This window comes from Coturnix japonica, chromosome 28 (genome assembly GCF_054131305.1).
Source record: "Coturnix japonica strain WE chromosome 28, WE-NBRP24, whole genome shotgun sequence".
NCBI classification, from domain to species: domain Eukaryota; kingdom Metazoa; phylum Chordata; class Aves; order Galliformes; family Phasianidae; genus Coturnix; species Coturnix japonica.
Window position 1 is genome coordinate 4,326,924 of NC_140690.1, and position 27,320 is coordinate 4,354,243.

The 27,320-nt window shown below is 43.2% G+C and overlaps 1 protein-coding gene across 4 annotated transcripts in view; it reads left to right on the forward strand.

Annotated features, from left to right (window-relative positions):
- LOC146756112 (receptor-type tyrosine-protein phosphatase T-like) overlaps positions 1-27,320 on the forward strand; it is a 214,990-nt gene that overhangs the window by 15,703 nt on the left and 171,967 nt on the right. The window lies entirely within an intron of this gene.

Below are 27,320 nucleotides of genomic sequence, written 5' to 3' on the forward strand. Positions count from 1 at the left end.
AAATGTTTTACTGTTTTGCTGCTTGCTCTGAAGCTCTAGCAGAGACCTGCTGTGGTACCTAACTTCTAATCTGAGAGTCAGCAGGTTGGGCTCATTCAACAGCAAACTCTGTGGTCACTAAAGTGTCACTGATGCCATGTCCCGAGATACATCCCAGTAAGGTTTTCCAGAAGTGAAAAGATGACAGTTCTGACAAAGGCCAATGAAGTGGGAATTATCAAAGCAATGTAAAAGGGGAGTGTGTTCAATGAAGAAAAGAGAAGTTTCCTTTTGGGATTGGGGGAAAGGACTGAAGTGAAATGAAGCTTTCTTGTAAATATTATAGAGAAACTCTTTGCTGGCTTGGCTGAAAGACAAAGTTAGCATGAAGTAAACCGGACAATGAATTGTACAGACAGTTGGATAGGCAGGCCTTGGATTTCTTCATAAAGACCATTTCCTGTGTGTTGTTAATCCTGTTGATTTAAAAACAAAACAATAACAAAAGGTTTCCTTAATTGTCCAGAAGTTTGCTGGACCCAAACCTTGATGGCTATTACGTATTTTCCACAGATTGCACAAATCTAAGTTTAGTTTGGATGTCATTCTAGCTGACTCTTTTTCAGCCATGCAGTGGAATTTGAATGTGGGTTATTATAGTGGGTCCCTTTTTCCTTTACTGACAATTTTCCCAGCGGTGTAATCAGTCTGTGATAAGTTTTGATTCTGCGTTAACTCTTGTGAGATTGTTTTTATGGATTCATAAGGAATCAGACCTTTGGAACCTGCGTTAGCAGAACAGAAAAACTTTTCCTCTTGTCCTCTGGATGCAGAAACGTCGTGTCACCTAGAAAAAGTGACACAGTAATCACAAGCTGAATGTGAATTTGCAGAAGAGGGCTGTTGTATGGTCCTTAGCTTAGAACTGCATGATGCTTCTTTAGAAGGGAGACCCTGAAGAGGCGTTCAAAATGGAGTACTTGATATGCTTCATGTAAAAACCAATGCCTTAGTGGAAATCATGTGTTGCATTTTAATATTTCTGGTTTTGCTAAGGGAGAGGAGAAAAAAATAATCCAGGTTGCTATTTCTAAATGAGTTCTAGCAGTGACCCATACAGTCCACCTTCTTCTTTTACACAGGCACACAAGGGATCTCTCACAGTAAAGAGTGCTAAGTTTGAATGCTTAAATTTAAAATCCTGCTTAAATAGAGTTTAACTAAGACCTTAACTCTCTTGACATTAGACCTAATAATTATTAGGCAAAGCAAGTACTGTCTTTTATTAAACTAATGGGTAGAGTTGGAAGGAAAAAAAAGACAAGCTCCTGGGTGTAAAAGAATTTGTCTTTTTTTTTTTTCCCCCCCCCCAACATCTCTTAGCGAGAGGTGGGGAGAATGAAGTATTTTCTCTTTCCATTCAGTGCTTTTCTTGCCCATGTCCTTGATTGACCATAACTCTGTTATATACTACATTATGAACTATTGCTGTTCTGTGGTTGTGTGATTAAAAATGAGAGAGGTCCTATTGGGGGAAGCTGCAGTCTGACTGGGACTAGACTCCATGGTGAGGTGCAGTAAGCAAAGGAGCAGCATCAGGAAGAGACAGTGAAAAAAGCATGTTTACAAAGGTCAGTTCTCCATGTGGTTTTGGTTTTGAAGACCAAGTACGTAATGCAGTAAGCTTCAGAAGCTATCAGCAGCTTCTCCTAGCTGACAATTCAGGTACTGGGGATAAAAGAAGTGATTTTGAAGGAACTGATGAAACTTGTGAGGTTACATGTTAACATCCAGTAGATGTGAGCTCCCAATTGCCAAGCTGGCCTCTGTGTTCTTTCATTTTTTGAGGCCTGTGGCAGATGTAGGAAAACATGAGGAATTCTGACCTGTGAATTAGGTTGGGATCTTTAATTAGGCAGGGAACACTTAGGAAAAAAATTGGCCTGAATGGGGATTTTTGAGCAATGAGCTGATTTGAGAGGTTCAGGTTTGATATCCTGCCAACTAAAGTTTTGCATTAATACTCAGGCCTCTCTTGCTGCGTGAAGTAGGATGGAATCTGTTTGGGTTTGCCCAGTTTAGCAACATTTTAACTGGTACAAAGCACATATAAACTGTCTGCAGGCTGCTCAGTGTCCCTGACTCATGCTGGATACAAGCAGCAGTTAAAGTTACAGCATCCCATTCTCCAGCTATGCCTGGTCTAACAGGGCAATATCTGCTTGAGACTAAGAATGGTGTGGGTCTTCCTGGCCAGTTGGAAGAAAGCTTTAGCACGCAAGCCTGGATGTGGAAACAGTCTCGTCTGCAAGAGTCTCATTTCCATTGTTCTGAGACCTCATTTTCTATAATGATGTGGAAACACTGCTAATGAATTTCAATTCATGTTCATCAGATCTCTTGGATTTGATCAAATATAGGCAGGTCTAGTATAAGACTCAGTTAAAGGGGATTTAGTTTCTCAATAGCAGGAGTTATGTTCTCTCTATTGCCCTGTATTATCCAGCATCAGAACTAAGCTTGGTAGAGCCTGTTGCAAAGGTGGAATGTGCTTAGCTTAAAAACTAGGTCAGGGTCTGAGTAGGCAGTGATTAATATCAGGGTTCAGACCATGTGTAACCCATTTCTGTGAAATATTTATATTCTCAAGAAGGATTTTATCATGGGAGGATTTCCCAGCAGGTTAGGCATATACCAATGTAGCCTTCATTTTTCATGCTGTGATTTAACTGGGTCTATTCAAGAAATGAGTAATTGCTACATCATTGTGATTTTTTGCTTTATCTTAGAACTGCAAGTTTACCTGTTGCCTACAGGGTTCTAATATGAACCTGGTGAACCACGAACGAAATGCTGTTTTGGAATGTAGCTGAAATTAAATCTTGATGTGGATCCTTTGCATGATTTCTAGAATAATGTTCTGCAGGGTATCCCATAACACTGCTGTGATTCTAACACTTGCCTGTAAGAATGTTTCCAACAGCATCCCTAACAGCGACTGGAAATCACTGTATGTTTTCATCTGAGATGTGTACTGACAAAACTTTTAGAAGAGTGTTTTGAGAATGTGATCATTTTCTATCACTTCTATTTTCTTGGAGTGTTTGCTGCTAACTGTGATCATAAACATAATAATAAGAAAGCAAGAGGATGAAAACTGAGACACAGGCAAGATCCATGTACTCTACCTGGTGCTAGTATTGCCTCACTATGAGAATCATTGTTCTCATCAGCCACAGAAAATGTAGTTTAGTTTTGTCTTCTCAAGCTTATCTACTTTACGCAAGCAGCTCTAAGACACCAGGCTCTGTCATGCCTGGTATGCCTGGTAGATAAGTCTACTTCATGCAGTCATTTAAATTACAGTGCTTATCCCTTTCATAGCATAACGAGTCGTTTTTTCATCTTTGAAGTGCTTTCAGACTGTTTGCTCTTAGTTCACCTAACACCTGAGAGACAGTGACTGAGAAACGGAGGTTAAGGGGCTTGCTTCAGGCACAGAAACAGTTGGTGTCTGGGCTAAATTCAGGTTTCTGTACACTTGATTCCCATTCCAGAATTAGGAGCCTCCATTTAAAAGCCAACTAAAGCTTATATCTCCTTTTTGTTTCTTTACTTTTTTAAAGGGTAAAAACTATTTTGTTGCTCCACTGCAGCAACGCTAATGCAAGTTTTAATGTGGTAGCTGTAAGAAGGTATTTGTTACAGGTGACAGCTTAGAGTTTCTCATAATGACAGCTCCACACAAATAATAATCCAGTAGTTCTGTGTTAGGGTTGTCCGATGGCAACAAAATTCTGAGAATCAAAGGTATGGATGTAATTAGGAATCTTGCTAATGATTCTGTGCGTTTTTGTTTTTTCCTTCTCAGTGAAATGAGATTCACACAGATTAATTACTACCTGCTATAAATAAACCCTGAGAATGGCAATCTGCATCGCAGTGGCAGAGGGTAGCTGTCATTTAATATATCACAGCTTTCCACGCACCTGTTCACCCGGTACTGTTCCTATGGCAACTACACTGTCACGGTTTGAACTAAAAATCCACCTGCGTCTGTGACAGGGGCCGTGGGCCCCGGAGGGGCCCTAGGCCGAAAGGAAAAAGTTAATTAGGAAAAGAAAACAGCGGCAACGATCTAAGGAGGCACACTTATTTACTAAATACTATATCGAAATACAGGATAACACAATATAATACAATATAATTGAAAATTGAGCTAACGAATCAAGCAAAATAGGAGAGAGAATGAGTCCCGTAACCGAGAGGCCTACTGTAAATCTAGGCGAACGGCTGAAGGCTCCCACACACTCCCCTGAACGCCAGAACTCGAAAGACGTCAGTCTGTTCTGCGACAGAGTTAATATAGAGTCCAAGTCCCGTGACCTATCGTGTTGTTCCCTGGGAGATGTAGTCTTCTTCTGTAAGTTGCAGATTCAGTAAAATTATTCATGCTTAATATGATGTTATGATGTGGAATACTGATAGCAAAAATTACAAAATTATTAAACCATGACAGCACTGTAGACAGCTGGACTGTGGACTGCACTAGAGTAAGTCCTCAATTCTCTTTAAAAATCAGTGGAGAGGAGCTGGTGGTTCTCAAGGGTGATTCCTCTCACCCAGACACATACATGAGGGTGAGATGACGTGCAGAATACAAGTACTGTTGTCTCTTTACTGTCTTTGCAGCCAGCAGAGGTGGCGTAGATCTCTGCGTTACCAACACATTAAGAATTAAGTGGATCCTGGCTGACATGCTTTCTGTTCCTCCCTGGAGTTGGTGGGATTTCAAAGCATTCCGTTTGGAGTGAGGGCTGTACAACACTCACCAAACCCATCCCGAGCTGCCAGCGAGATGTGAAAGCCGTTCCGCATTTGTCCTAAACTTCAGTGGGCGGCGAATTGCATTGCTTCCACTTGTCAGGTGGAAAAGCCTCACTTCTGGGGGCTCTGACAGGAAGGAAGAAATATATGCATTCTTTTGATCTCTGTATAGAAATGCAGCGTGGAGATTTGGAACGAGCTGCTGTCCGGTGACATCCCCAGCTCAGTGTATCAGCTTAAATGCTGACTCCATCCAGATATCCGGATGTTTTTAAAGATCTTTGTTGTATTCATTTTTGAAGCTTTTCTAGGGCAAGATAGTTGGTTCTTCTTGCATTTCGCATGCAAAGCATCCAGTTTAAAATACAAATCAGTTTGAAAACAATCCTCTTTTTGCTTTTTTTTTTATATTAAAGAACTTTTAAAGCTTGGATTTAGCTTTTTAGGCTCATTAATATTCACAAACACTGCTTAGTTAAGCTTGCTTTAATTTCTCTGTGTGCTTTCTTAATAGGGATTATAGTGATGTTTGCATTTGCATGTGAGACTTTTACTATTGTGTAAATTATGGTCCTTACTATGGGAAAAAGAAAACTAAATCTACTTTGCTCCCTTCAGTTCTTTAACTCTTAATACCCCATGGGTGTGTTTCTTTTGTGCTTTCCTTATTTATCAGGTGGGTTTTTCAGTTCCCTTTGGGGTTCTAAGCCATCTTTCAGAGGATGAGGAGACTTCTGGTCTCCAGGGAGGCCTGTGACAGGGACCGAAGGATGTCTACCTCTAGAAATTACTGCTTGCTGTCAACCCTGCAAGAGCAAGAGAGCATGTATGGACACTGGGCTGCCTTGTGCTCAGCTCTGCCTTGCTGGAGATCCATGTGGATAGGAGTCAGTGAGTGCCCTGTCAGCAGGGCACGTGGTTGTTGAATTAGAAGCATTAATGTTGGAAAGACCACTAAGGTCATCTAGTCTACCCCCAAACTGTTCACTTAGCACTGGTTCCTGTCATATACCTGCAGGCCATAGGTGTTTGGTCCAGAAGCTGTCAGTGCACCAATGCAGTGCTAGTGCTGAGCAAACACTGCCTCTCAGCTGGGCTTCTCACCTTGGACTTGGTGCATGTGGCTCTTGGCAAGCAAGGAAGGTGGAAGAGAGAATAAGTGATCATCTCTGGGTAGGACCCAGACCACTGTCTGAGGATGCACAGGATGAGCAGCAGCAGCAGTTCAGTGCTTGGGATAACCCTAGGAAAGCTGAAGAACTCTTCTGAGGTGTACCAGCACTCTTTAAGCACTACTGTTGCTTATCTGAGTCTCTATAGCTAGAGCATGAAGAGAGTATTCTCTTTCCTTTCCTCCTTGAAAACCCCAAACTAACAAATCAGACACAGGGAACTTGTACACCTAGGAACGTTTCAAACAAAAAGAGCTTCATTTCCACTGGCTGTTGTGAATGGATGCACTTTGCATCTTCGCTTGGCATCTCTGACAACGTGTACTCTGTAATTTCATGCATCCCTGTAATTTATCACTCACGGTGTGGCTTGTGTAGCAAGAGATGCAACCATCTATAAATCAAATAAAATACCTTGCATAAGTAGTCCTTATATCTTTCTCATGTTATGTTTTCAGGAAAAAAGATGGCTTTTGGTTGGGTTTGCTGGGAATGGGGTTGTTCAGGTTTTTGGAGGGGGAAGCTGTTCTCTGGCAGTCACGTGTGACTTCTTTTTGCATTAGGAGTTGGCAGAAGTAACACATTAATTCACTAAGCAGTTCAGAGCAGCAGGTTCAGCTTCCTTCTGCTGAGGGAGAGTTCTAGTGCAACTCCTTGGGATGTTTTCTTTCCTGCATCAGCTGGAATGGGCTGCATGCTCCAAGCTGCAGAGCATTGATAAGCCTTTCAACTTCAATAAATAAACCCTGTCTGATGGATTTGGGTTTTTACATCCTCCTCATCAATATCTCTTGTTCCATCAGTCACAGGATGCAGCTTGTGTTTGTTCTGACTTATTCCAGCTTAAGAAATCTTGGGAAATGGTGGGGAAGAAGGGGGGGGTAATGGTTTCTGTATATTTAGCATCATGGAGATCTTCATCTGAAGCATTATTAGACTGTGCTGTCCTACCTCTGAAGGCAGCCTTTGCTGATTAACTCAGCAAATAATTAAGCACACGCACCCCTTAAAACTTCAGTTGTATGAGAGTTCTGCACGTTTTGGGGCATTTTTCTGCCCTTATGGAAGAGTAGCACGAGTTTTTCTTCTGCCTGTTCAGATGCTTTATGAAGCCAATTTGTAATACATATTACTCTGGGGACACTTGTAAATTCGGGTAATGTCTGTCTGTATGAACAGAAATTGTAAGTTTAGGAAGTGCAGCTTAACAGTATTATCAGCTGATCTCTGCTAAACTCCCTTCCCTACCTCTGTTCCATAAAATAATAGATATCTGACAGAGGTTCTGATGCTGATTCATTCTGTTGTTTTTTTCCTTCTGGTTTGCTGTTTAAATAGGCTCCAGCATACAGTGCGTAAACAGCTGTGCTGGAAAAGGCAGATCACTCGATCCTGTCCAGTTAGCGTGTGCCTTGCTGCCTCAGATCAGAGTGCTTTAGACAACTAAGATGAATATCAATGTTGTTTGAAAGATTTGGAATCAAAAGTAGAGAATTTGCCATAGGTTACCCAAGGTGTCCCTGCCTATAGCAGGGGATTGGAGCTACATGATCTGAAAGGTCCTTTCCTACACAAACCATTCTGTCATTTGATGCTCCAAGGCAAAGTAAACCTGCCAGAAGGTACCAACATTCTGAGGCTTAGTGCTGAGGTTCTGAGGAAACGAGGCTTTCAGAATTGCCATGCCATACAACAGCAGAGAAATGAAAGTGATGGAAGAAGCAGAATTGCCACATCTTTGCCTCCTTGTCTCCCACCATGATTCTACAAATGCTGTCTGTAGACCACAGCTAAGCACAGATCAGTCCTGAAGCAATGGCTGTTTATTCTGGTTAGTGTTTCTCTAGGACCAGCGCTCTGTTTTCACTGTCCTTGTGACAGTGGGATTTCAAGGGGAGAAAAAGAAAGTGTGGTCACAGTGTTAAGGGATTAATTACCTGACGTTTAATTACTATGAATTTCTGTAAGCGTGTAAATTGTGTTATGGCTTCCAGGTGTTAACTGTACCCACAGCATCTGAGCATGTGAATGACCATGAGGCACGTGAGATCTGCTGGTGCTTCTGTGGAACTAAACATAGCATCAGGGTCTGAGAATTCCTCTTGTATAGCTGACACGTTCATTTGTTATCGTGAAAGAAAAGAAGGGATGTAAGAAAGTGACTAACGATCTTATAAGAGCCATAAAAACATTCAGTTGCACAGATGTATAAGCTCTAAAGCTCAGTGCTGGTAAAGATGAGATTATTGTTTCTGAAAGCATGCTGAAATAATGCACTGTTTGCTTCTGAGGCTGTGCTAAGTCCCTTTGTGCCGTCTTGTTTTAAGAGATGAGAACTACTAAGCAACAGAATATTTTAGCTTTGTACTGGCAAGATTTTTCTGATTATGTAGGAAGGTAATCGCAAAATGGCTTTTTTGTTTTTGAAAGCAACAGCAGTAAAACATGTATCCAAAACAAAATCGTACATGGTTTGTTTTTTTTTCCTACATAGAATATAATTTTAAAGCACTCATTCAATGTGGAATAGTTGTCTTGAACAAGTCCTTTTTTTATGTAATATGCTCAGATCTGTGCTACTCTGTGGAAGGATCATTGGTCCCAAACATATTGCTCTGAGCACACTGCAGCTCTGTTTTGTGGGTTGGCCTGGTGAAGAGAACAACTGCCCAGGTTAGATATGTAACCTTTAGGGATGGGAGAACTGGACATGAGACTTCATTTGGGGTGGTGATGGAAGCAGGAGCTGTGAGATTGAAACAATGTGGTTTTATTTCGTCTTATAGTTAGGTGAAGTTCTTACAGCTCTGGACTTGTGTATGGAAGATTGAACAGATTAAGTGCTTTATTGAAATCCTCTTTGCATTCCCAATCATGCCATGGCAGTCACTTCTGCTAGAAACAGAAGAATAGTTCAAACTCAATCTAGGGCTTGTCATACCATAGGAAATGTTTGTTAAGAACAGTAGTGTTACGTTATCTAAAATGAGGCAATTTTAACATCATGTGTCTCTGTAGACTTGACTTCTCAAGCCATTTCCACAAAATTCTTCCTCACAAAACACAGAAGCTGGATAAAATGGGTCTTCAGTTCTCTGAGAAGCAAACTCCCTTTTGTGGCCCACTGAACCACATTAACATCCTAAGGGAGATCTTGTAAAACGCGTGATGCAACATGCTGTGTAAAACCTCTGAGGCCAATGGGTGTCAATCTAGCCTTTGCATATGATAATTGTACTATTTTTGGTTTAGGGGAGGAAACCATTGCATATTTTCAGCTTTAATAGATCTGCTGGTTTCCCTTCTCTTTTCCTTCCTTTCTCTGTACTCTTTGCCAACACTTGATTTTCCAGCTGGAAACCTTGACCATCCTCTAGAGATGGAGCATCATTTCTGTCAGATCACAATGTTTCTTCAAAGATCTTTTCTTGCTTTGCCTGTGATTGTTGCTACTCCAGTGGTACAGAGGAATTAATAGAAGAGTAACAATATTGGATGAATCAACAAGCATGCTCTTGTTGGTTTGTTTTCTTCTAGAAATAAATCCTGGCATGTGAACATATAAACAATATTAGTGTAGGTTTTGTCTATATTAATCTCAGCAATGGGTACACTTAATAGTCTGGTTGTTTTCATCAGCAACCTTATTAGAACTGTTTTATTAAGACTGCTTTTCAGCTTTTTGGGGGTCTCCCTTTCATGTGTTCCTCTAAATCAAGGAATGTAGTCATTTTCTGAAGGATTATTGATCTGTATCTTCTTGCTTCTCTTTGCTCTTCTGCTTGTTTATTAAATCTCATGGAGCTTCCTGCTTGAATGTTAAAGCTCTTCATCTAACCATCAGGTTTCAGTAAATACTTTCTCATATGAGTTTTCCTAAGCTCAGCCACTGCTCTGATTTTTATTGAAGCAGTCTATCCCAGGATGTTTGGCTTCCCGTTTTCCGCAACAGCAAATTTATTACCTTCCTCCTATTTGCAGTGTTGAAACCATGGGGCATTATGTGATGATTAAGGACCGAATCACCCAAGGATGCCGCTCAGCTTCAGCAGTTTCTTCTCGTCCTTTTAAGACACAAAGTTCAGAAGGCTGTAAAGTGAACCATGTACTGTAACCATCCCTATAACTTGTTGGTTCCCAGGAATGAGCTGTAGGAGAGGCCATCTGCTCCCACACCTCCTGACAGGCACTTCTGCTCCTTCTTTACTTATTTTCTCTCTCTTACAGCTTAGAAATGGACTGTGACTGTTATCAAACCGAACAGATTTTAGCTTGCGCGTGTCTTTAAGAGATTCATCTCAAACACAGAGATGCGGAGGATGCAGCTCTCCCCCATCGTGTTCTGCTACAGCGTTTAATCACCCTTACTGTTAAAAAATGTGTCCTTCTAATCTGAAATTTTCTGGAACAGCAGCTGTGCATCTGACAGAGCAGTGCTTCATGATCTTCCCCTAAAGTGATCTAATAGTGTTTAACATCTGTGGACCACTTGGGGTTGCCAAGGTTTTACACACCCGCTGTGAGAGTGTTTGCACACAAAGGATGCCCCGTTTCTCTGCTGCTCTCGTGCACATCATTCTGGCAACTTCTTAAAAACGAGCCAACATCGCGGTATCTGCACAGCTATGCAGCAGATTTACTGTGCTTTAGAGTACCAGTGTTGATACATGTTTGCAATACTACTCATTCTTCATCCTTGTATCCATTCTGACTCCATCCTCTGCACTGTAGCAGTGGGAAGTATGTAGGATTAGCTGGTGGCACCGTTTGGGCAGATGCTGAGGACTGTCAGTAGTAGAGAAGTGGAATCCACACAAATTGTGTGTTCTGGCTGGTGCTTCAGCTCACAACTTTGGTGGGTTCTGTGTGCGTTTGTTTGGCTTTGTTTTCTTAAACAAAGATCTCTTGTTACTCTGAAACAGATTTGCTTCGTGGTTGTTTGTGCTGCTTTCTATTGCTTTTCATAGACGAGAGTTCTGTTGGTACTCTGAGCTTGTTATCCACGGAGAGCTGTGTGTGTTTGGAGGCAGAAGAGAGTCTGTGCCTGAAGGTTGTGTTGTGTCCCTATGGCTTTTTGCTGTGCTCCAAATGGACCCCAGGGCAAGGCTGCATGGGACAGCACTGCTCCTCCTGGGACAGCTATGGGGAAGGGGCATGAGGGATGTGGGTAACACTGACCTGGGGGACAAATCTGGGGCTGGAGGTGCCGGCTGTGTCTGTTTGGGAATGTGGGGTGCAAGGGGAGGGTGCTGTGCTCAGCGTGAGAACAAAAATAGTCTTGTTGGCCAAGCTGGGCTGATGTTCTCTATGGGCTGTGTGGGCCTGGCTGCTTGAAGTCATGCTAATTACCTTTGTGTGGCTTTTGGGATAATGCTGCTTCTAGAAGCATGGCCTGTAGTCCTTTATACTAAAATTTCTCCCTTGGTTCTTGCATTCTGTGCAATCAAGAGCTGTGTGTGAGCGCACTTGATCACAAGCATCTCACTGCTCCTAACCTTTGGTTGCTTGGTTTCCACAGCAGCATCTGAAAGCTTCTCTTGTCTTTCATCTGAAAGTTCGGCTTTGTATGAAAACCTGGAGGTTTATATTCATGCTGCCCCTGGAGCAGTGGGCTACACACACAGATCTCTGGGGGAGAGGATGTTTCAGGGACTATAATGGACTTGGGGGACACTGTGAGGGGAGTGGATGCTTGAATTAATTTCATGTTGTTTCAGGATACTTACCAGCCCATGTTCTGCAATGCTGCAGTGCTTCAGTGGTTGTGGGAGGGATGAGATTAGAGGAGCAGAAATTCAGATTATCCTTTCCTCTTAATGCTGTTATTAATTCTGGTCTGTATCGGAGTGGTCACTGTAATTATCTCTATACGCTGAGATTGATTTCTCCTTGTGCTCCATGGAGTAGAAGCTGGGCTTTCATGTAAATACATTGCAAACGTCAGACAAACTCAATATTGGTTATGAGCTGAGAGGACCTTTCCTCAGGCGTTGGTGTAAGACTTTGTACTTTGTTTTTACTCAATCTATCTGCCTCTGGCCTTCAAGTGAAATATGCTTGTCCTTCCTGCTCTCCATCTCCTGTAATCGTTCTTCAAGTGGAATCAGTTTTTTCAGATTTAGAAGCACTGCTTTGTTGGATACCAGTCCAGAACGTATTTAACTTGAAATTATATTATATTAAAGTTTAGTGAAGCTGAATCTCTCTGTTTATTTCTCTGCCAGTCAAATCAATATCCTTCATCTATTTGCTGATGGGGAGGCAGCAAAAAAGGAATCGTTGTGTAGGTGGTAGCGACTTGATTGGCACATGGTAGAAACAAACAGGTGAGAGATGTTTTCTTCTTTTGTTTCCCCACTTTGGAACTTTCAAGGAAAGGAAACAAGTTTCCCAGTAGGGTTTGAAGTGGTTCTTGCAATGATGCAGTTCTATCCCATGGGATAGATGTGGGGCACGTGCTTGCCCAGCTGGTGCTACAGGAGGCTCTTCTGTAGTGCAAACACTCAGGAGGGCAGGATTCTGCCCTCCCCAAGTCATCCCAATCAGATACCATTCATTCCTTCAGTGGCATGTGGATGTATGTGGAAAAAGTAGTGAGTTAGCTTGGAAAGGGAAGCGTGAGTGCAATGGACTGCTTCAATCTATTCCTCCTCATAAGAAATGCTAAGAAAGCCACTTGAATTTTTAAAAATGGAGTTGTAGAATTTCATTATTGCTCTTTTTGAGTCAATTAAAGCTGAAATACCACAGGCTGTGGAGCAGGGAAGGAGCCAGGGTGGAACTGTAACGTGTGGTGACTGCAGTCACAGCACCCAGTGGAAATATTAGCAGAGGTTAAGATCTCAGAGTTGTGCTCGTGGTGCCCTAATTCTGCTTTCACAGAGGTCAGTGGTGAAAGGCTCTCTGGTGTAATTTAGAGCCAATGTAAGCTAATGAAGAACATTTTGACAAGTCCACGCTGCAGACGTTGGCCCCTGTAAGGCTGCAGTCAGCTCTGTAAGGCTGCCGTCTCTGAAGAGCTTGCACTCAACCAGCACGACAGTGGCTTGATCTTTTTTTGCATCTTAATTTAGCGTTTTAATTAGAGTTTGTAACGATGAGTGTGAGCTGGTGTGCTGGATGTGGCCTTGCTTTGCTTTCCCAGGTAAGAGCTGATTCTCGGTGGATGAGAGATCTGCATGCTGAGAAGGTTAATGCAGGGTTCGGCCCTTCATAGCTATGGCTGCAATGTAGATAGGAGCATTAATGGAGCAGGTTTATGCTCTATATGGGTTTTTTGGTTGTTTTCTATATGTTTCTGCCATTGGGTGAATCATGCAGGTCCTCTTCATTAAATTTAGTTATTACTTTTGTCTGTGAGTGTTTGGTGTTCAAATAACTGGGGGGAGGGGGAAGGTTACTTAAATATTTAGGCGCATAAAGCTGTCTTTAATATGCAGTCTACAGAACAAGAAAGCAAGCTTACAAAAGTATTTTACATTTACAATGGATTTATCTGTGTAATGTAATGGTGTTTATCTACTTCATGCAAACTCAGCTCTAACTGCATTCTATTGGAGAAGTCAGGCATTTAGCGGCAGCCGTATGGAAGCTGAACAGCAGCTCTGCACTGGGCTACTGCTTCCTAAGTCCATGTTTATCTTAGCTGAAGTTGGTTTTGCTTCTGATCCACGTAAGTGCGGAGCCAGCAAACTTTGAAGTGAAAATCAATCCGTTAATGAGCTCAGTTCCTGGTCAGAAACAATTATTTGTTTCTATTTTGGAACAGACTAAAGCTTGCAACTGCCTTCCTGTATGTTTGAAGCGAAGTTGCTGAGGTGGATTATTTTGTACTTTGTGAACTTGCACCAAATGTGTTTAATGAAGTTATACCTGGCAGACACATCTGACAGTGGTTTTATGAAGTTGGTGTTCATATACTATTGAAAAAAATAGTATGGAAATGCCAGACGTGTTTTCCAGGCAGATTCAGACATGGCTATTGATTCATAGATGCAGATACCTTCAAGTTCTGAGATGAGCTTCTGGCATGGATAGAGCTGTGTTAGAGACAGAGCAGAGGAGTTTTGCCCTTTCATTGGCAAATACACAGCCGGTAACAGCTCAGGCTCACTTGTGGTCCAGAAATCAATTATCAGGCTTTTACTCAGCTCTTTTGTAACTTCCTTTTCCTTAATAAATGATGCAGCTGCCCTGATGCCAGGGTTCTCAATAAGGGTGAGCATCCCTCTGCAGCAGTGGCTGCTTTCCCCGTGCCCCCTTTTGTGGTAAAGCAATGCAAGTAAATCTTGGTGTGTGCAATGCAAAACCTGTACCCTCTAGAAATATTTCCTTATTCATATAGACGTCCATTAGCTGCTGGTGGTACTTCAGGGCTACTATCAAGCTCAGGGCTACAGTGAAAACTCCAGGGCTGCTGGTCCTGATGCTTTCACTAGTCAGAACAAAGCTGGTAAAGTTTCAATCTGGGCTCAGAACTGTTGTTTAATCAATTTCTTATGAAGTTTGAAGCTTGCACTGAGACTGTATGCTTGCATGCTTATGAAAGACTAAATTAATTATGCTTGGCTTTCTTAGGCTTTTCTTTCTTGTATGTCTGCACTCTGGGTCCCACCAATGGCTTTTTGGTATTCTGGCCATTGGAAACCGAGTTTAAGTTCGGTTACTGTGAAGAAGTTGTTTGTCAATGTAATTGCTGTTAGCAGCTGGAGAAGAGACTGAAGTATGGATTATAGCTGCAGAGAAAAATACAAAGCTGAGCTGTTCTACATTGCAAAATAACCAGCCAAACCTTCAAACCAGGGCTGCAAAACGGTGGCAGCTGCTGCACTGGCACTGTGCTGCAGAGTGGAGCCTGCATAGATGTTCCCATCACATCAGCTGAGGATGCAGCTCCACATTCAGCTCTTTGCTCCTGTGAACAGAAATGTTAAAGGCTGTGGGGTACCAGCTGCGTGGTGTTGGGGGCTGTAGGCACTAAGGGAGGGGATACCCATTAGATGCCTTGTTTTAAAAGAGAAAAACTTTAATTTAGTATGGTCATGGGAGGATCCTGGCTGGCAGCACTGCAGCCAAATCCTGTTCTGAAATGTGTTGGTACAGACATAGAGTCGCTGCTTAAAGAAATCTTGCCTTTAACCTTTGGGATTTGCAGACCTTGCAAAGAAGGTAGGCTGCTCTTGTTAGCTTCTTCTGGCTAACCTGTTTTACACTCAAGTCTTTGCTGTGCAGTGGAAGGATGCTGTGTGCCCGTGGTATTGTTATAGCCTTGTAGTGTGTCTGCGCTCTAGTGCAGAGCTGCTCAAGTTCTTTGAGATCTGAACAGATCTTGAGCATAAAAGCGGTTTGTAAAGACCCATTCATAATACTGAGATGGAAGATGGCTTATCTTGAAACAACAGGGAACAGCAGCTGCCAGAGTCTCCATAGAGCACTCAATGGAAGGATTCAGCGATGTGTATTTTGTTGCTGTTTGCTTCTTTAAGAAGGCTTGAGCATCGTTCCTGCACACTCCATGACATTCCCCACCAGAACTGATACTAATTCTTCAGCAGATGAATTAAGCTCACTCTCAACTCAAATTCTCTCACCTGAAAGCAGAACTGTGCAGTTAAGATCTGGGAAAGACTTTGTATGTGCAGATAATTTACATCTACTTAAATGTGTGTTTAGGAACTGATGCCATATATCAGTGTCTAAAATCTCTGCTTTGTAGAGCATCTGGGCCTGGCCGTCTTATTTGTGAGCAAGTCAAATTGAATTAAACACATCTTTGTGCTCATGCAACCCTGGGCCATCAGCATCTGGGAAGGAACTGCTCCATTCTGCACATCCTAATGCAAACAGCCCCTCCTGCCCCATCAGCCAAAGGTAGGCTGGGGAGAAGCCATGACTAGGAGTGCTGCAGCTCCAGGCCATCCCCAGGGGGTGCACTGGGTTGTGCCCTCCTGTGTGTATTTGCTTCTCTGCTGTTTCAGGGCATGAGCAGAGAAACTAAGCAATTCCCAGGGGATCTGTCTGGTTTTCCTTTTAGCAGACAAAATGCTTAATTTTTTTTTTTCTCCTGAAACCCTGGGGCATTGCAGACTGTAATTTACAGAAATTAGTATCTTCAACCAGAATTGGTTTAAGTCCATGAATTTTGCAGAGCTCAAGGAAGCCATAATGCCTAAACAAACCAGTGCTGAGCTGAAAGGGGTTGAGGTTGGGATCAGTGGTGAGGTTTTCTGCAGTGTTGTTTGGGTTGGTCTCTTTCAAAAGGAACAATTTGATAGTGCGTGGTGCGTTTGTGTTCAAAGTGCCCTGCACACATCCCAAGTTAACCCTGCCAAAATCCTTTGCAGTGCTGTGGAATGAGGTCTTCTGAGGCTCTGAATGAGGGACCTGTAGTGCAGTGTCAGGCTGGAAGTTGTAAGGAACAGCTGTACTGGAGATGGAGTATTTGAAAACTCATGACTGTGTGCTGAAGCCACATCCAGCCCAAACAGACTGATTAATTTCCTTAATTTTTTTGACGTAATACTGCTGATATGGATGAATTTTGGATCCAGCCGCAGAAAATATCTGATGCATCTGAGTTGTCATTGGTTTTGTTTTTCAGATTTATGTTTTTAGGGATGTGTCAGAGATGTACATCTGTCTACACAGCAGTTTCTAAATGCTGTGTCTTTTTGGAAATGACCTCAGGTAACATTTGTATTAAGAAACAGCTCAGCTTTGCCTCACTGGTTTTGAAAGCTGCCTGTGTTTTCTTGCAGTTTTAAAAGCCCCGACAAACCTATCAATCCTCTTTATAAAGGAAAGAAAGATTGAAAATACAAATAAATTTTGTATGCCAGCTCTGGCGAAGTCGTAACAAGAAATGAATGTAGCTATAGGAAATGTCACTGTTTCTGATTTCTCTGATGTAGCCGTGGCTTGTAGATATAAATGTGTGCCCTTTGCTTGTTTATCACCTTTTATTCTGTAATCAGAAACAATGCCAAGCGTGTAACACAGCTGCTCTTTGCTGCTCAAGTGGCACGGGCTTTGGGAGAGGCACTGCTGCAGCACTCTGTTCCTTTGTGCCTGAAGGAGGAGCGATGGCAAATTATTGCAGATAGAGTGTTTTGCAAGTACAAGGAATCCCATCTAATCCATAATTTAACCTTTGCAAGAAGATTGCTTCTGTGAGGATGCTACCTGGGCCCATCTCTGAGTTCTTCCCCTAAATGAAGTGGATGTTGCAGGAGCTTTAGTTGTAGCTTCAGTTTTTGAGGAGAATCTCCACTGATCTCTCATGGCTGCAAAGTTTTGGCCACTCCCTCTGCACTGTGTGCTCAACCAAAGCCACCTCCTGATTCTTACATTGATTTTGGGCAGCGGCTTCATTGAGGAAGTGAACTTCATCCTAAAGTAAGGGCCTGCTATGCATATAGGATATTGTTCAGCTTCTGTGTGCATAACATGTGCTGGAAGGTGCACACAGCACAGCAATGGGAGATGAACCCTATGCTGAGCTCTGTGTGCCATCTGGGGGTCTGGTGGCCATGGCAGCCTTTCCCACTGTGTGGTCCCAATGCAGCAACCTGAGCACCAGCAAGGTCACAAGCTGAGCATGGAGGTGTTTGGCAGCAGCTGGCACAGACTGCTCCTCTGATCCTCATTGCTGTTCGTTTGCTGTTGCCTAAAACTGGGAAATGAACCAGGGGTTTTTGTACCTGTGCATCAGTGAGCTCTTTCAGCCTACAGAACAGTGACAGTATTGTGGCACTTTGAACCTCTTGTTTAACACTGACTCTGTAAACAAACTGAAGATTTCCAGTTGTGTGTATCAGATTGTTACACCCGTGTTGCTGTGGCCTGTTCTGCTACTCGTCACCTTTGCATCCTGTTCCCACTCTCAGGAAAGCAGCCTTCTCCTTGCATTGTCTTATGACCCAGCAGAAGTGTTTTCTGCTGTGTCTGGCTTCCTCTGGCACTGTAGCATCCCCACCTGCCTCCCCAGCCCCTCGTGCTGAACATGAGCTTAGTTCTCTTCTCCAAATTAGCTTTTGTCCTTATCTTTGCCATGCATTCCATTGATTAATCCAGAATGAAAATACAAATCACTGATGTTGGGCTTTTTTGTGTGTGCAACTCACTTAAAATGCATAAAAATCCATCAGAGGCAATGCAACATCTGTGCAGTTCTTTGTTAATGGCTATTTGCTGCTCTTGCAGTGCAGGAACAAAGGGACATCCAAGGAGTTTGGAAGGTAGCACATTGTGCATTTAGAACTGATTGAAAAAGAGAAGTGCACATTTTACTTGTGCCGTTCTGTCTGGAGGCGTTTTTGGGGAAGTAACTTGGCTTGGCGAAAGATCAGACGCTTCCTTGAAAATCCATGGTTAAATTATGTAGGATGGAGTTGGGGAAGAGATACAAAGCCACTGCCCCAGGGCATCAGCCTGCGCTCTGCTGTGGGTCAGGAGTTGTGGAAGGGTCCTTGATGCATCTCCTTCCCCGCAGCACCAGGGCTGAGCACGGGGCAAGTTGCTCCGTTGCTTTCATCCGATGTGTTACTCTTGCTTTCGTTTACCTAAGTACACCAATTAATTGGTCATAAAGTTGTTCAGGCTTTTCATTAATAGGGAACGTGAGTGATTTACAGCCCCTGGGAATAATCCATCAGATGAGCCGTGGAGCTCAGGCTGGCTGTTTTCAGAGAGAGGCTACGCGGCGATGCTGCTTGCATAGCAAGGAGTCGTGCTGCAGCCATTGGTATTCAAGGAGTGCTGCCCAAAGGGAATTTTTTAAAGATAATTATGACGTTTTCTCCTTTCCTTCCCCTCTTCCTACTGCACTTTGCCGACACGATGTGATGGAGACATAGCGGCGTGGGCTCCCTCCCCTCAGTGTGCGTAGGGTTACTGTTCCCGCAGCACAGGGAGGCAGCCGCTGTGGAAGGGAAGAGCCTTCCTGGATCACAGCACTCATAAATATCAGATGGAACCAGCAGGAAGGAATTTAGGTTGGGAGTAAAATGACACAAAGCCCCGTGTTGGTTTTACGCAGGTGTGGGGAAGCCTGAACAATTATTCTTTCTGCGCTGACAGTTGAATATTTCTTCCCTTTGCCTTACTGTGGTATTTCAGTTTCCTTGGCAACCAGGGTGGGTTTTTTTTTTTTTTGCAGGCTGGCAAACCCTCCCAAGAGCAAATACAGGGAAGCAGGTGTTGGCCGTGGCTTTGCACATTGCTTGGGCTCCTCCAGCTGTGGTTCTATAGGATGCTCCTTGGGCCATGCCATGAGCTGAGTTCTGCGCGGCATCGCCGCGTGCCACCAATAGTGTTACCTGAAGGACTTAGGCTGCAGACTGTGCTGAAGTTATCAGCATTCCATTTTTCAGAGGGTGAGTTAAGTGTGCAGAAGGGCTGAGGAAATCACACCTTGGTTTTCTCGCAGAACGTGGTGCTGTAGTGATATTTTAGGAAGGTATTATTTCTTACCCGTTACCTGTGAGTCACCGTGGTTGCGAGCTCAGCCACCTCATTGCCTTGTGTCTTCCAGATCGTCTCATTGATCCCAATTGCTTCTAATGAGCTGCAGTAATAACCAGCACACCTTATCTTTGGATGCTAAGGAGTATAAAAACTAGCTAATTTAGATCTAACCAGCTTTAATTTAGATCTGTGCTTTGCCACTGGAATAAAAAGAATCTGGGCAACTACAGGCAGAGCTGTGCAGTTGGTTTTTAGCATGGATTCTGTTAGGAAAAGAACCACAAGCTTTTCTTCTTTTCTGCCTGCAGAGGCAAGGCTGAGGTGTCTTGATGCTTTGACCAAAGGGAGGTAAAGCTCCTGCAAGCACCATGCTTGGTGCCATGTATATGCAAGGAACTCTATTGCATTTATGTGATTGCTGTGTTTGCACTCTGCGAGTTTCAGTAGGGAAGTGGGTTGTCTGGCCATGTCTCATTGACCACAACTAAAAAAAGCACAAGAGTAGTCACTAAAGAAGTTGATGCTTTGCTGCAAGGTGTAACGTCCCATTTTCTTGCTGATGAAAGGAGGTAAAACCAAACTGCCAGAGTTTAAAAAGGGATTCTTTTCCTCCTAGTACTATATTTGGTAGTAAGAAGACATGAACTGTAATGGAAATGTAATATGGCTTTATAAGCAACAGGTGAAATTAAGGAATTTCAGTTCTTAGTTAAGTGCTCACATTTCTTATGTTCCCCAGTTCCCTTCAGAGTTGAGCTAAAAGCATCCCTAGATAAGCAGCTTTCCAGACTATGGTGGGATGGGAAGTGCTCCAGATAACCCTACTTGGTGAAGTTGGATGTATCTGTTTCTGCTCCCAGGTGGATTCTGGTGGCGCAGAGGCCAGTGGGTGGGTGAGCTTTAAGGTGCTCAGATGTGAATGTTCTTCTCTGTTCATGCCTGATTGACAGAGCAAAATCTTAAAGGTCACACACTGCCCAAATGTAAATGTCTTCACTGACAAGCACATGTAAGTGGGGCCCGTACTCAGTCTCTTGTGCAATACTTTCATCTCTCGGTACGGTTGCTGTTTTGAGTAGTTGGTGTGTTCTGCAGGTCAGACTTCAGAGGAGTACCCAACTGTGAACGATTCCTTTAAATCAGTGCACCTGTCTGCACACCATGCTGCTGAAGCAGTATTTGTTTCTGCTACACCTGGAGGGCTCCTTCAGAGCCGGGAGCTGAGTCCTTTCCAGCAGTGATCATCTGAGTGTGATCCTTCTGGATGGTCTCACTCTGCTGTGCCACTGCAGCAGGAATGAGAGCTGAGGAGACAGTTGTAGTGCTCATCTGAACTGAGTCCACGTGCAAAACAAATCAGCAGGGCCCGTGGCTTCTCCCTACTGAACAGAAAAGAGATGGATTCAGGTACGGTGCCACTTACCCTCTTCTTCTTGAGAAGCATTCTGGTGCTCACTCTACTCCTTCAGAGATTAAAGTGCCCCAAAATGAGCCCAGTCTGAGCACTCAGAACTGTGGGAGGATGCAGTGCTTGTTGTGCTGACAGAGAAACACTAATACAAACTGCTCCGTGTCTGGTTTGGCCACCTGCACAGAGAGCTGCTGTGGCTGTTCCTTATATGAGCATTTATAAAACCACTTTTGGGTGATGAGAAAATGAAAGCTGGGAGTTCAGCACAGCATTTGCTGTGTCCCTCTCCCATCACAGATTATTAATCCTCATAGGAGCAGCCTACTCTTTTAAAATAAAACCCAAAGAACAGCAACAATAAAAAACAGTGAGTCAAGCAGATGTTACAAGGAACAGGAAGAAGGGGAACATGCTGCCCTTCACTAATTATTGGAGTAGTGCTTAATATCTCACTCTTCTGTGGGCGTATGTTAGGCAGTGAGCTAAGGAGTACTCAGGGCTTTGATTTTTACCTGGAAGATGAACGCCCTTATTCTCAAGAGCATCGCGTTGGTGTGACTGTGCAGGGGGGAGGATGCAGAAAACCTGGAGTCAATCAAAGGACCCCCCAGACATTGTTCTGCTGTCACCTCTGCATCCCATAATGGTTCTGGGATGCTCTCTGACCTGCTGGCACCAGGAATCTCTGCACACTCAGCTGACACACAGCTGGGATTACAGAAGTGCATTGCCTGACTGTGAGCAATAACGAACAGTGAGCTTCGGGAAAACCTGACTAATAAGAGACCTTAAGCACACGTGGGTTTTTAAAGCTCTGTTAAGTACCTTTAATCTTCCTGAAGATTATAGGGTGACAGGATTTTCTAGAAACGGGCAGGATTGTTAAAACAGTGTGCGGAGATCAGCTGTGAAATGACTACTTTTATCATAACCTCTCAACGAGACCTCTCTTTATGCTGTTGGGAGATAAGCGTAGGTTGTACCTGGGAAGTTATAATAAATGCTAATTGAGTTTAAGAATCTGTTCTAAAACTGCTGCTTTTTCTATTTCTAAGGAGGGGGAAAGAAAAAAAGGAGGGGGAAGAGGGTAGAATTGTGACTCTTTTGAATGGTGACTGAGCTAATTGACAAAACACGTTATTAGACTGTGCGCTGGAATGCTTTTCTGTGCTCTGTAATGGATCCCCCTAGTTTACAGAAACATGCTTTGTTTAGAAACAACCATGGCTGCATGAGATCTGGATTCACCCACCCGTATGGTTGCAAACACAAATACGTGAGGAATGAGGAGAAAAATTGCTACTGCTCTGTTTTGTAGCTGGTTCCATAAAGCTCACCCTGCTTGCAGCGGACACCAAGCTGCAGTTGGATCCTGCTGTCACCCAGCAGCACCAGTTCTCCTGGCTCTGCAGTGCTGCTGAGATGTGATCTCACAATTGTCAGTATAAGGCTGCACCTTTCTCTGTTTCCTTGATTTTTTTTAATCTGGGTGATGGGCAACAACTCTGACTCTTCTACTGACCGGGTAAGCTGTGGTGGGTGGGTATGTAGGGTGTATAGATAGCCTTTATTTAAATAACAAACACCAACAAACCCCGTCTCCCCAAAAAATATCACTTCCAAGGAACTTTAAAGAATAAATCCTGGCTCACCCCTTGGCATAGGAGATCAAGGACTAAAAAAGTGGCCTAGACACAAATCCTACTTGTCTAAAAGCTTACCAGATGTAGCCCGGTGGGCTGACCTGGCTCAGCTTCTTTGATGCAGCCTGATGCCTTCAACTTGACTTTCTAATGCTGTCCCTTTGCTCCCCTGAGAGATGCTTGCTCTTCTTTTCATCTCGTTTTCAGCTGTGACAGAGTGCATCCTTACTTTGCTAGAGCCAAGGCAGGTTTGTCCCTCCTACTAAGCAACAGACTCTGTTGTCCTTCTGTCTGTTGAGGTGTTTTGTTTAAGGCATCATCTTTTCACACTCCTCTGCTTCCTGCAGCTTCTAATTAATTTTGATAATGAGATACTTATTGCCACAAGAGTATTCAAAATGTAGGTACAATTAACTATTGGGAAATTGGCCCTCCTCCTCCATGGAGGAATGGAATGGCATTGACTATTCCTGGCAGTGACTTCTGTTTTCCATCATGGATGGAGGTCATTGCCAGGAACTGCACAGCTTCTTCCCTTTGGGTTTTGTGGCTGTTTCAGGAGCAGGTCCTGCTCCTGTCTGCATTCTGCCCTGGCTAAAGTGAAAGGAGCTGTGCCAAAGCTGCTTCCTGATGAAAGGAGCAGCGACACATTCCCCTGTGGGCCCTTACAATAGGCAGGGGAAAAAGCACTTGTGAAGATTCAGTCTTGGCCGTGTGTATGTAACAGGCAGTGCTCCTGCTTCTGACCCTCCTTCAAGTCACCATGCCATCCAAAGAGCTCTAGTGAGGCTGAGATGGCACTGGAAGTGTGTCCTCAGGTTGTGGGCTCTTCTGCCAGCAGTGCCAATAGCAAAGGAGCATGCTGCCTGCTGAATTACCCGTTTGACAGCTTATATGCACGTAAGCTGGTACTGGTGATTTATTTATTTACTGTTGGCTCTCCATGACCCCTCTACTGCAAATGTTGTATGACTGCAGCCAAGCCCCTCTGTAGGTCCCCATGTCCCTAAGAGCTGTGTTGGCAGCTAAAGGTGAGAGCTGGTGCCTGCCCTTGACCTAATTCTGGAGCTTGTGTGTACAAATCCATCCCATAGTATTCATTCCCCCGGAGCAGACTTCAAGTAGAACGTCATTACGCATAAAACAGCAACTAGGGAAGGGAGAAAATATCAAAGGGCTGATGTTAATGCATGATGCAAAGTGCCATGTGCCACAGAAATTTAAGTACTCTGTGTAGCTATGGGGATTGAACTCGGTGCTTCAAGGCACAGCAGCATCCAGAAGCCAAGTTGGATGAGATCATCAACAGTAATGCATTCAAACCTCTGTAGGTTGAAAGCAGAAGGTGATGGTGTTTCAGGGGTTGCACGCTCCTGCTATCAGTAGGAGAAGCCCAAAGTGTGTTTTGTGGGGACATAGAAACCCTTAACCCACCTGCCTGACTGGCTGGAAATGGAATTGTGAAAGTCCAGGTCACTGCTCAGGGTGAAAAGAGCTGTTAAGGCTTAACATAGCCTGAAGTTGTACCTTCTGTGTTTGTGTCGGATAAAGGTGGGAAGAATCTGAAATCCTGTGCCAATTATTCATAGTGGTTATTAATCACCGATGAGGGTTGGGATCAGATGATCTTTAAGTTCCTTTCCAACCAAAGCTGTTGTATGATTCAAGCCATGCTATTGCCAGGCTGTGTGCATGAATGCAGTTTTGGTGGGGTCCTCCTTCACACAGTTTATACCTACAGATCATCAACTCTGTCATTTGTTAATTATTAACGTGATATCAAAAGCTTTTGTATTTTAAAAGCCACAGAAACCTTTGCTATTAAGCAGTACCTACCGCAACTTTGAAGTTCTTTGGTTCAGGGATTAACCATGCATAATCCTTTGGGTTTCTTTCTTTTGATGGTTAAAATGTACTAAGGACTACTTCAAAGAGAAAGCAATGACGTGGCATGATAAAACAGCCACATTTAACTGTTTTTCCTGGTACAAACAGCAAAAACCTGCAGATTTGAGGTTGTTTGGAAGGTGTAATAAACACTCTCTGATGACATATGAGGCTAAAGGTTACTCAGCTTTCTTATGATGTTACATTAGGAATCCTGATGAGCCATTTCCACAGAGGGAAACTACTCATTACACAGAAGAAAGTGCAAATATGGGAGGTAATTTCTTGCATGTCTGTAGGGAAAGACAGGTGGTCTGCATTGAACAGAGGGGGAGGGCTGTCTAATGGAAGGATGAGTGGGGATGTCTGCCATTCAGAGCTTATCGGGTCAATGAAGGAAATACTTTCCTGTTTTCTTTCTTTTCTGTTCATGTGAAGAAAATAGCAATACAGAATTCTTCAGATGTAATACTAGGAGGGTGGATATGCTCACTGAGGTACAGGGCAGTGGAATCTATTTTTACCTTAAATTGCAAGTACCGGACCAGAAGCATAGTGCTTTTTCAAGCTTATAAGCTCTCTTACAGAACTGTTTGCCACAAAAGAAAATATGAGATCTGTAGGTAATTGTATTTTGGATGCAAGATGTAGAAATCATTTGCAATTTCACATTTTACATTTCCATATGTTTCAAATCACAAGACAATGAGAACCGTGTTTGTAACTTATAGCAACCGTGTGAGATCATATAGTTGCCTCCATTCTAGGACAGGCAGAACAATTGGGAACCTATGCGTTGCATGTTGGTACCTTTTCAGCTTTTATGGCATGTAAATCCAGACATCCTTAGCTGAATTTGGTAACTTCTGTAACCTAGTTCTTATCAATAAGTATAGGATCTTATATGTGTGAGTCTGTCTGTATGCCTGTAATCTATAGTCACAGCCTGAGATCCCTAAACTTCAGCCATCTCTACTAGTGTTGCTATATTCCTATTTTCCTGATAATTAGCAATTAGAAATAATTAGAAACTTCAGACAAATTCAAAATAGGAATTAGTCTCAAGTAAATTCTTAGCAGTGGAGAAGTAGGTAGGACTGAGATGCCCAGATGGGGGCTGCACTCAGTGCTTCTCTGTTCTGCTCCAGCTGGTTCAAGTTTCTGGGAGGGGACAGGGAAGTGCTGCAATGAAGTCGTGGGAATGTGAAGAGGTGCAAGGCCGCACGTTAGAAAGTTTACTTCTAAAACCTCAGACGTTTGACTTCAGACATAGTGAGGGCTTGAGCAGGGTGTACCCCCCATGCTCCAATTGCTCCAAAAAAAGTTTATTTTGGACAGAGCACTTCAGGCTTGAACTGCTGTTGTGAGTTTGTGCAAGCAGCAATATACAGATGAAGGGCTTTGGAAGACCTCCACCCCATCTCTAGCTTCTTGATGCAGGATTGCTCTGTTTTTGATGTATGATTCCTTATTTAAGGTCATTGAAGCTAATGCTGCAGTCAGGTCTTTCATGATGGATGTTTTTCTTAAGTCTATTTCACCCACCTGATTGCATGGCCTCAACCAAAGAGGAAATAAGGCAAATGAGGCAAGGAAGCTACTGGAGATGGTCCTTTGGGTTGTGCTGAGCCTTTGAGCTCCCATTTATAACCTGCTGAAGTCACATCGATACCACCTTCCACTACCAGTCCCTCCCCCCCAAAATCAAATGCCCACCTCTTTTCCTTTTGTCTCTCCACCAAAAATTAACAAAGAGTTAAGTGTTATTTGGAAGTTCTTCGTCTCAAAGTGTTCTCTTAGCCATTTGTCTGTATGTTTCCAGGGTATCTGTGGCTAGGGAGTTTTAAACGAGTAGAGAACAACTCTGGTTTGACAGCTGTGTGCTTTGAAACAAATCTAGTTGATTATTTCTGCTTTTTTTTTAGCTGAAGTTGACTACAGACATCAGTCCTTAGTGCTTTTACTTCAAAATATATGTATTTATTTCAAAGCTCGTGCTTATTTGCAATCCCAGCTTTGTACACAGTTGATTATTTTCATATTATTTCCCACTTGAATGAAAATCATCTCAGGCAGTATTACAGATTCAATTTTCATTGCTAGTGCACATCTGTAAATATATTTTCAGTGAATATTTGTACACATAGTTGAATGTTTTCTTTCTGCAAAGTGTGTGCCAGGAATGACTGTATTTAAGAGTCGTACACCTGGTATCAGTGTGATTAGAGGTAAGATTGCTCCCCAGTTTTAGAAGGAATTTACACTGCTTGCTCACTTGTTGCCATGGTGCCACTGGTTTTGTTTCTGTAAATGTAGGACGTGCTTTCTTTGTAAAGGGCCTGTGAGTTCACTATTGGCTGCTTGGAGTGCAGATTGCTTTAATCCTCATAGTTTAAACAGGCAAGTGTGAGGATGTAAATAGAATAGGCAGAGAAACATCTAAGTGGCTTACCAGAAAGAATCCTATGGATGCATCCCCAAAAGTTTCAGTTGTTGGCTCCAATTTGTGTTCATTCTCACTGCTTTGCTTTCTTCAAACACACAAGGCTAACAAGGCAGGTCCTGAGCCTCTCAGAAGAGCAAGGAGCAGTGTGACTTACTCTGGATGAGTGGTAGGCATTAGAGAAAGCAAGAAAATACTTTTAACATTCTCTGTCATTGTTTCGGGGTCTGAATGATTTGGCTGAAACAAGGCATCTGTGTCATGGAGCAAATATTCATCTGGTTCTACTTGTTGTGGAGGTGATGGGGGCAACTGAGAAACAGTGGAATGCCAGCAGTGTGAAGCAAACCTTCAACTCTGTCTTATCCCCCTGACAGCACATTTAGGTGATCGTATTTGTGACAGTGGATGAGGAATGGTAGAGCCTGATTTGTGTACGTGCTTCAAATAAAGTGCTGATTTCAGCATCAGCTGAGATGTGTTAAAAGTAGTGG